Source organism: Pelodiscus sinensis, chromosome 22, assembly GCF_049634645.1.
Source record: "Pelodiscus sinensis isolate JC-2024 chromosome 22, ASM4963464v1, whole genome shotgun sequence".
Taxonomy (NCBI): domain Eukaryota; kingdom Metazoa; phylum Chordata; order Testudines; family Trionychidae; genus Pelodiscus; species Pelodiscus sinensis.
This window is the reverse complement of record NC_134732.1, coordinates 13,358,653-13,367,387: the sequence shown is the minus strand read 5'-3', so window position 1 is coordinate 13,367,387 and position 8,735 is coordinate 13,358,653. Positions and strand designations below refer to the sequence as shown.

The following is an 8,735-nucleotide window of genomic DNA, read 5'->3' as shown; positions in this document are numbered from 1 at the left end:
CCATGCACTTTTGACTTTTAATTATTATTAGTTGTTGTTTTTTCAAATGTCACAGCTGCAACACTCTTTCTAGTTCAGGAACATCTCAAGAAGTTATATGCAGAAAACATCACAAAAAGAAACAAATCAGTTGCTCTTGTTTTTTAATAATGACCCAGATTTTTTTTTTAAAGAAAGGTAAATGACAATGAAATAAAATGAATCTTTCGAAACCTGGAGGAAGTGGTTTCTCCATAGCTCACAATTCCTTTGTGTTTCATTTTCTGGAGACTGTGCAAAATGTATTAATTAATAATAAATAATAGTCACATAATATTTAGTGCTCACATAGCATTTTTATATGTAGATCTCAAAGCACTTTAAGAATGGGTTTGTAGCAAACCCATTTTACAGATGGGAAAACTGAGGCACAGAGAGGTTAAGGCCAGCATTTTCTAAGGTAAGATGCTGTCTGTCTTATTTTAGGAGTGCTGTGAAGCTGCAGCTCCCCTTTCTGCTGCCGGGGTGGATGCACAGCTCATCTGAAAACAAGGCTGAAGGCATCTCAAAGTCAGGCTCTCAAAACCAATGGCCACATTTTAAAAATTTGGCCTATGTGACTTGGCCAAAGCCACTCAGTGAGTCAAGAGTTGAAGCATGCCCAGTACCCAATTCTCACGCGTTCCAGTCCCGTACTCTCCCCATTGGAACAGCTGTCCCTCAGGGAGAAAACACATCATTGCTGAGGTCTTAAATAGCCCTGCAAAAACGTCTGGCTCCAACAACAGGCTTGCCTATCCATAAGGGAAAACACTGCTACAAAAGAGAAGATTAAACGTGCTCTTATGAATCAACCAAAGCTTTTTATTCATTCAAAAAGTGTTTTGTTTTTAATTTGCAAATATGAAACAAGTAGAGGGGAGTGACCTGGTGGCTCTGGGCTAAGGGGCTGCAACAGCCTGAATGCTGAAAAGCTGCAGTTGTCAGCATTGCAGAAGGTTAGCAAAAATTGCTCAGCAGAAGTCGTCTTTCTCTGGCAGTTGGGTAGGGCTGTGATGAAGACCTCAGGTAAAGCCTACGAGGAAGGTGGGGTCGACTGGAATCATCCGTAGCCTGGGTGTCACTATGCGATATGTTTCTATTCTTCACTCTTTGCCAGCTGAAGCCCCTGTGAGCTCAAAACCAAAAATTCTTTCCCACCCTATCCAGACCTCCCCCTGATATCAATCACAGCTTTCCTTTCTTCTCTTTCTAATAGGGTAGAGACTGACGCTCCATTCCGCTTACTCCCTTAGCTGCGTGCATCTATTGGGCCTTTTAGTAGCTCATGGCAAGTAAGCTAGGGAAAGAGACATGGCAATGGACAGAGCTTGGGACCTCTCCGTGAAAGACACTGAAATCGCTTGCATCCTCCCCATGTTGCAAATAGGATTGTTAAATCACTGAAACCTGAGATTCCTTGTGTCCTCGTCAGCAGGGCTCACTGCATCTCCCAGCCAAGGGATTTGCTGCTGAGCTAGAGACAGCTACTTATACTGAAAATCTGGCAAAGACAATCTGTTTGTAAAAAAAAACAGGTCAGTGAAAGCTAGACCATTATATAGTGTCCCTTGAAATACAGAGGCTCCTTCATACAATCCATTGAAGGGGCAAACCCTCTGACAAACTTCAAAGCCTTTCTGAGAAAAGTGCCAGAACAAATTACAATCACACTTGCCTGGATATTGTTACAAACTTTGTGCGGTTAGTTATTTATCAGCAAGGAAAATCACAGAAACATCACATTCACCTTAAGTGCCAGTAGGCATCAGAAAGTGACCAGCCGGGGGGGTAGGGGAGGGGGTGAGGAAGGGATAGGGAGTTGGGAGATGCCACAGAGAGCCACCAAAAACTTGAGCATTCTGGCCACAAAACAGCAGAATTGCATTTCCCTTGGAATGACTGGGGCAGTATGTTCCATTCTTCACCCATCTGCCCCTGTAACAGATCAGATTGGAGGGGAAAACAGGAGTCAGCCCACTCCCAGCTGCAAAGGGAGAGAGACCTTGTGTGTAGTAAAAACTTGTACCTTTAAACAGAACATGGTAAATGAGTTCAGCTCTTTGTCTCGCTTCCTTTGTTTCAAGAAGTCTTTCCAAAAGGGCCAGCAGCACTGAAGAACAGCTCAAGATCCGCCAGCACCTTCTGATCCCTTATCTCATCACAATGGCTCTAACACAGGGGTGGCCAAACCACTTAACAAAGAAACAAGCTTAGGCTTTTTGGCCATACCAGGCGCCTGTTGATGGCCACCATCTTGGGTGCCATTTTGAATCACCCCCCAGTGAGCTCAGGGAAGCTGGGGGTGGGATCTTTCGGGGGGGGGGCGCGCAGGAGTAGCTTTGTGAGCCGCACTTTTGGGGGAGAAGAGCCACATGCGGCTCGCAAGCTGCGGGTTGGCCACCCCTGCTCTAACAGGTTCATATTATGGCCCAGCTCCCCTTGAAATCAATGGTAAAAGTCACATGGAGTCAGATCCGCCGCTGGTATAAACTGGCGTAGCTCCAGTCAAAATCAATGGAGCCAGGCTAGACACCAGCTGAAGAGCTGGTCCATTGATTTTAATGGGATCAGGATTTGACCATATGAAGTCAGAATTTGTCCTGCCATAAAATGCAACAGTTGCTTGATGAGTTTGCATCAGACTGATCATGTCTCCTCCAGGAGTGTCACAGTCAAAGGGTCCAGTAAGCCGCTCAAGAGCAGGAATCACTGAAGAGGCAGAAATCATTCGAGCCCCAATATAGGGTCTCATTTCTATTTAGGAATGAAAATTGAGCCCAAGCTGTAACATCCCCCATGATTTATGAAAATTGGCTCATGAGTATCAGTTTGAAGGTGTTTTAAACAAAATATCTCATGTTAACCTATCAATTGTAATGTTACAATCTGCTGGATCTGATTTTGGTGCATGGATCATTCTTGTATGTGAAATTAGAAATGTGAAGTGCAAGTCTGTTTATAGTTTTCGATTGCTAATCAGAGCCATTACTGGTGCCTGGAAAGCTTGATGACTGGGTGATCAATTCAACAACTTGTAAACAGTCTTGCTTGTCCTGTAATTCTGGAAGGTGGTTGGTTTGGAGAGACATATGACACCTGATACTTGGAGAAAGATTATTTAAGCCAGTGTTTCCCAGTTGTATTTGACTACGGAACCCTTTTAAAGTAGAAAGAATTTTGCGGAATCCCTAATAACAGTCTAATACATGGACATCAGTACTGAGTAGTGACATTATCATCTCCATTCTCTGGCTAAGCTGGCATTACACAGGGACACTTATCGTGGCAAACACAAATGAAAATTGTTTTCAGTAAAATTCATAAATGCTTAAATATTAATTATTATTTTCTTAAATCATTAAATGTTGTTGTAATGGAATTTTCTCACAGAACCCTTATTTTCACTTCGCGGAACCCCAGGATTCCATGGAACGCCATTTGGGAAACACTGATTAAAGCAATGGGAAGCAATTCCCTTTTGATTTGTGGCTGGCCTGGAAAACTGCTTCGCGTATCCTAAAAGGATACAAAAGAACTTTAAGAGGGCTGAAGACCAAAGTCAGAGCAAAAGAGTTTGTCTCTGACTTGAAGATTATGCTTGAAATAAGAACAGCTCTTTAGGGTAAGAATCTTCATGTTTCTTAGTGAATTATAACTAGCTATGCATTTTCTTTACATTTTAATTTAGTAAGTTACTTTGATCTGTCTGTTTTCACTTAAATGCTACGGTTTGTACTTAATAAAAAACACTTTTGCTTACTATCAGGCCCTGTGTAAATAATTATTACCTGGGGGGAACAACCACTCTGCACATCTCTATTTCATTGATAAAAGGAGCTTACCAGGTAAGTTTTCCTTGTGTAAAAATATCACACAGAGAAAGATGGATTCATTTGGCAGGGTTTGGTTCAATTTGGGGGTATATTTCCTGGGTGCTGAGCCCTAGAACTGCATCCAGCCGGAGCTGAAGTGGTTCAGTGTCTGTGCTGTTCTGCAGCGGAACGGGGGGGGGGGGGGGGGGACGGGACGGAGACCCCAATTCTGTGCCTAGTCTGGGGGAGATCAGATGATCTAACCCAGCAGAAGAGAGTGGTAAGGAATCCCAGAGAACAAGAAGGCGGGTGTCAATGGCATGATCAGCACACTGGGGAACAATCCTAAGGGGACTTCTGTGACCGCACCCCATCACAAATGCTGTAGCGATTTCCTAAATAAAGGTGGACTTAAGCATGTGCTTTTCTACCTTGAGGCCTCTATCTGGATAAATTTGTTACAGTAGGCCAATCTAGAATATTCCGCCGACTTTGTCAATAGAACAAGAGAGGAAACTGAAGTTCCTACTACATTTTCAAGTTTGGCCAAGCACTCCAGGGGATTCACAACCCATCAGTGGACTGTTTCCAACCTCACTGCAGGACTAGTGTCATTTAGGGGAACAAAAATGTGCAGTTTTGTTTTTCTCCTCCCTCCCCCACAGTCTTTCTCTCTTGATCTGCTAATGCACAAGTCATCCCAAAGCCCGAAAGCTAGATCTAGAACTAGATCTGTTAAGCAGCATAAAAGCATATTGACCAGTCTTTACAAAGCCTTCAGTTCTGCTTGGACTGATGTGCAAGCAAATCAAGCCCTAGCAGCCTGGCTTGCCAAGCAATGAAAGAGATCATGCTCCTTCCAACACTGTGCTTTTGCAGTATCAGTGAGAGTCATGTGTGGGAGGCCATTGCCTTTAAGAATGACATAGACAGGATGGTTTAGATGCTCTGTGTTATTGATACAAATACAGCTTAGCCAGACAAGAGAGGTTACTAGTGCTGGGACAGGGGTGGGGGATATGGCCAGTCTGTACTAGAACTAGGATTTAGGATTAGGTGCTAATAGGATTTGGGTGGCTACCTTCTTCAGCCTCAGAGCTGAAAGTGACATGTACAGTTCATCTGGAGTTAATTCCTCCTCTCCCACTACTGTTTAAAATCCTTGATTTGCTGGTTGGACCTTGGTCTGGCTGATGCCACTGCAGACAGCTCCGATGTACTGATCACAGCCAACGCCTTCAGGCTTGGTGTTCTGTGGGGCAGGAGCTTTCCACTCAATGCTGCCCACACAGCAGGGACCAATCCTCAATTAGAGGATCCTGTCAATTAGAGCTGCTCTAAGGAAATGAGTGGAGTGATTTATACCAGCTGCATTAGGGACCCAACATCTGAAAATATTGCTCTGGAAATCATGGGTGACCTCGCTGTTAAGAATGAAGGACATCATTATAACCAGAGCACACTGATGAGCATACAGGAATCGTACTCCCTTCATTTCACACCAAAGAAATCAGGCTGCACTCTGGAAAGTTGCAGTTCTAGCTGACACTTCTTTCTTCTGGAAAAGGGTTTAGAGAACTTCCTTTGTGATAGGACAAAATCTCTTGTGCTTCTACCACCAGTGTATCACCATAACCTACAATAGCAAGCAGAGATTGAGGGGCTGCTGCCATCCTAAAACATCTGCGCACATGGAGGACTGAATACAGGGTGCAAAGCACTGGACAGAGACCAGGGTTATGTACAGTCCAGAGCAAATGTGTCACGCTGCCCTCTGTTGGATGGAACCAGACCTTCCCCTACTGTGTGTGCCCCAACTGCAGCCTATGCACAAGAGAAGCCTTAATACAGGTGACAGCTGATGGACATTTCTTTAGTTTCAGTGACTGAAGTTAGGTGTTTTGGGAGCATGAGTTCACATTTCAAATTTCTGTAGCTTTGGTGTCTAGATGATCTCAAAAGTGATTTCGGCTCTGAAAGATGCTTTGCACAGGTTTCCCCTTAGAGGTTTCAAGTACTGCATGGGAGAAGCCAAGAGCACGTTAAAACACATAGCTCTTTACTGCTGGACCAGGAAGAATATAAGTAGCTCTAGTTAAGAACATCCCGAAAGATAACAGGCATTAGACCCTTTTTAAGCACATAATTTCCTAACTAGAGAAGTATGCCTATGATGAGGCCAGTAAATCTGTCCTTCCCAATTATGGGAAGAGAAGATGGCCAGAAAGGCAACCTTGAGTTTGCTCACTTGTGCTCCTCCACTAGCAAAGATTGCCCAACATTGATTGGCTAACATTGGCCACTCTTAGCATCCGAATCTTTCTTTCCTCCTCTTGCCCCTCCATCCATTACTCTGCGGTTGTTTTGTTACACACAGTCTGAAGAAGAACGATGCTTGGAGTTTGGATTCTAAGGTGATAGGCACCTTAGAAACACTGCGGCTAGCTAGCGCAACAGGAAAATGCACCAACATCTGGCTGCATGCTTAGGAACGTTGGTGGAAAAGCGAAGGTCTCCAGTGTTTATGGTGCACTTGACAACTGCTCTGTATACAGACACCACACAAACCTTGCTGGTGAAAGCTGTAGGAAGCTTTCCATTCCAGCCCATTATCTAAAAGAACCGTGGCCAGTGCCTGCCCTAGTCTGGGTGTATTTGCTACTGTGCTTCTATTCCGCTATTCCATTTTGCCAAAGGTGGAGACAGAACAAGCAGAAATGGGGTGGAGGAAGAGGCTGGATTTGTGTTGTTTTGTTGATTGTTTCCCTGTTTATCTAAGATCACATCCATCTTTGTGACCCAGACGGGGCATCATAGGAATGGATGTGACCCACTGAACAAGGCCTCTCTCTCAGTGCATAGCCCAAAGATCAAAACTCAAGAGCACTGTAAAACTACCCAACAAGAGCAAACATGGCAAAATGCTAAGAGACTATTGTCATTTTTTTCCTCCCTCTCCATGACACTGAGCAGCACTGTGTAGCTCTGGACAGTATCAAGGATTTGGTTCTGCCTTAAACAGCAATGAGTTTGCTTAGACAAATCTTCTAAGCTCCGCTGACCTGCTGGTTCTTTTCAGAAACATTAAAGGCAGGTACCCGTACAATCAACCCAACCATCTCTGTTCTCAGCCCACAGGGATGCTCACCTCCTGGAGGCTTAGTAAGGAGTTAATTCAGTTTTTTTTCTTACTCTCCATCCACAAGATAGATACATGACAGTTCCGGGGTTTTCCAAAAAGAAGGGTCATTTTAAAGCTTAAACAATATTGGCCCCATTAATACTTTTCATGCAGAAACATTTCTGGATACTGTATATTTCATCATTCTGCTTTACACAAAGGCAAGATGGCAAAATGAATGCATAAGGGCAACATAAATACAACAAATTGAGAGAAGGACAGCCCAGGGATTTGTCAGGGGTACTAGTGGAACTTCTAAAGAGGAGGAGAAAAGGGAGGGTGCAGAGACTAGAGGGATGGGAACAAAGGAGAAAGGGGTTAGATTATCCCCTGTAAAACATCAACCAGCTGACAAAGCACAGTATATGGGTGGGGGAAGGGGGAGAGTATTTTTGGCTTAATTGCTATCGCAGGCTACCTCCCCCTGCCATGGTGTGTAAACCTTGCAACTTGTATCAACTAGGTGTTTCAACACATGAAAGACTAAACACAGCAGCAACATTTACAACAAATAAATAAAGATTTCGGTAACATATAGATAGGCATAGTAACAAAAGCCTCACTTTTTCCATCCAAAAAAAAAAAAAAAAAGCACAATACTGTCTCACAAAAAATATACATATCTCCCTAGCGATGCAGGCCAGGCCAGGCTGAAAACGCAGGGGATGTGGAACTTCCATTTCCAATTGCCTTTTATCATCCCCCCCTCATCCCCCAATAAAGCAGAAGCTGATGGCGATCAAGCACTTGGATGGCGCGCAGCAGCTGCCCACTCCAAGACCTCAGCAGTATCTTTTGACGCCTTCTTCATGCTGCGGTTTTCTATGAAAACAATGTAAAATATTTGTCGGTTTTTAGTCCAGTCAAAAAAAAATCTACTAAGTAAAAGCAAGAGATAGGGGGGTTTCCACACAGCAACACATGATCCCTTGCACCCCCAGATGCTCAAAAATTCACTGCTTTTTTCCTATTTTTATTTTTTCCTTTCTTTTTTCTTCTTTTTTTCCCTTTTTAATTTTGAAAAAGTGGACGTTGGCAAATGGAAACGGTTGATGCAGAGTGCGGAGTGGGCGCGGGGGATGACCTCACACTTCAAGCGCCTCCCTTGTTCGCATGTAACGTAAAGGAAGGCTGGAGAGGGACTGGCAAGCTTCTTTACTGAGGTGGTCTGATGGCACAGAAAGAATCTTCCCCCAGGCAACTAAAAGAGAAGAAGTTGGGGGGAGGGGAGAAGAGGGAAAAGCAAGTCAAACTGTGTTTAAATCAAAGAAAATAGAGACACAAAGAAGTTTATTGATAATCAGTGTTGCCATGGGATTTTATCACAGGTCCTGCCTTTTTTTTGTTGTTGTTAAGGTCCCAGCTCCTGGAATCTGGAGATTCTTGTGAGACTTTACGCTGCCATGGAAAATAAAATGTATGTTTCTAACTATCCTGGCTGTGGAGAAAAGCTTAGAAATATGACATTTCCCACACACATCCAAGGATCCAACTCCAGAATCAAATGTTTATTCTTGTGTTTAATCTCTTGATTTACTAGCCAATCTCATGATTTTTAAGGACCTCGCCAGTTTCTGAAACTTGCTGTTGGCAATGTTGAGCTGGTTGGGTAAAGGAGGAATAATCTCCTGCCTCCTTTTGAAATTCTTCCCTCTCATTTCGAGAGAGGGATTAGAATTTCAAAAATGGGAAACTTATCAGTGACAAATAAAGCCCTACCA

The 8,735-nt window shown here is 43.6% G+C and overlaps 1 protein-coding gene across 5 annotated transcripts in view; it reads right to left on the bottom strand.

Moving 5' to 3' along the window:
• Positions 1-822: 822 nt before the first annotated feature.
• The window catches only part of NCS1 (neuronal calcium sensor 1), a 164,349-nt gene continuing 156,436 nt past the window's right edge, over positions 823-8,735 (bottom strand). For 4 of the 5 annotated variants that reach the window (XM_075905251.1, XM_075905249.1, XM_075905250.1 and 1 more), the window contains one exon: positions 823-8,215. The gene's annotated coding sequence lies outside the window, so the exon portion shown is untranslated. The remainder of the gene's footprint in view (positions 8,216-8,735) is intronic. The other variant, XM_075905252.1, reaches the window with a different exon arrangement.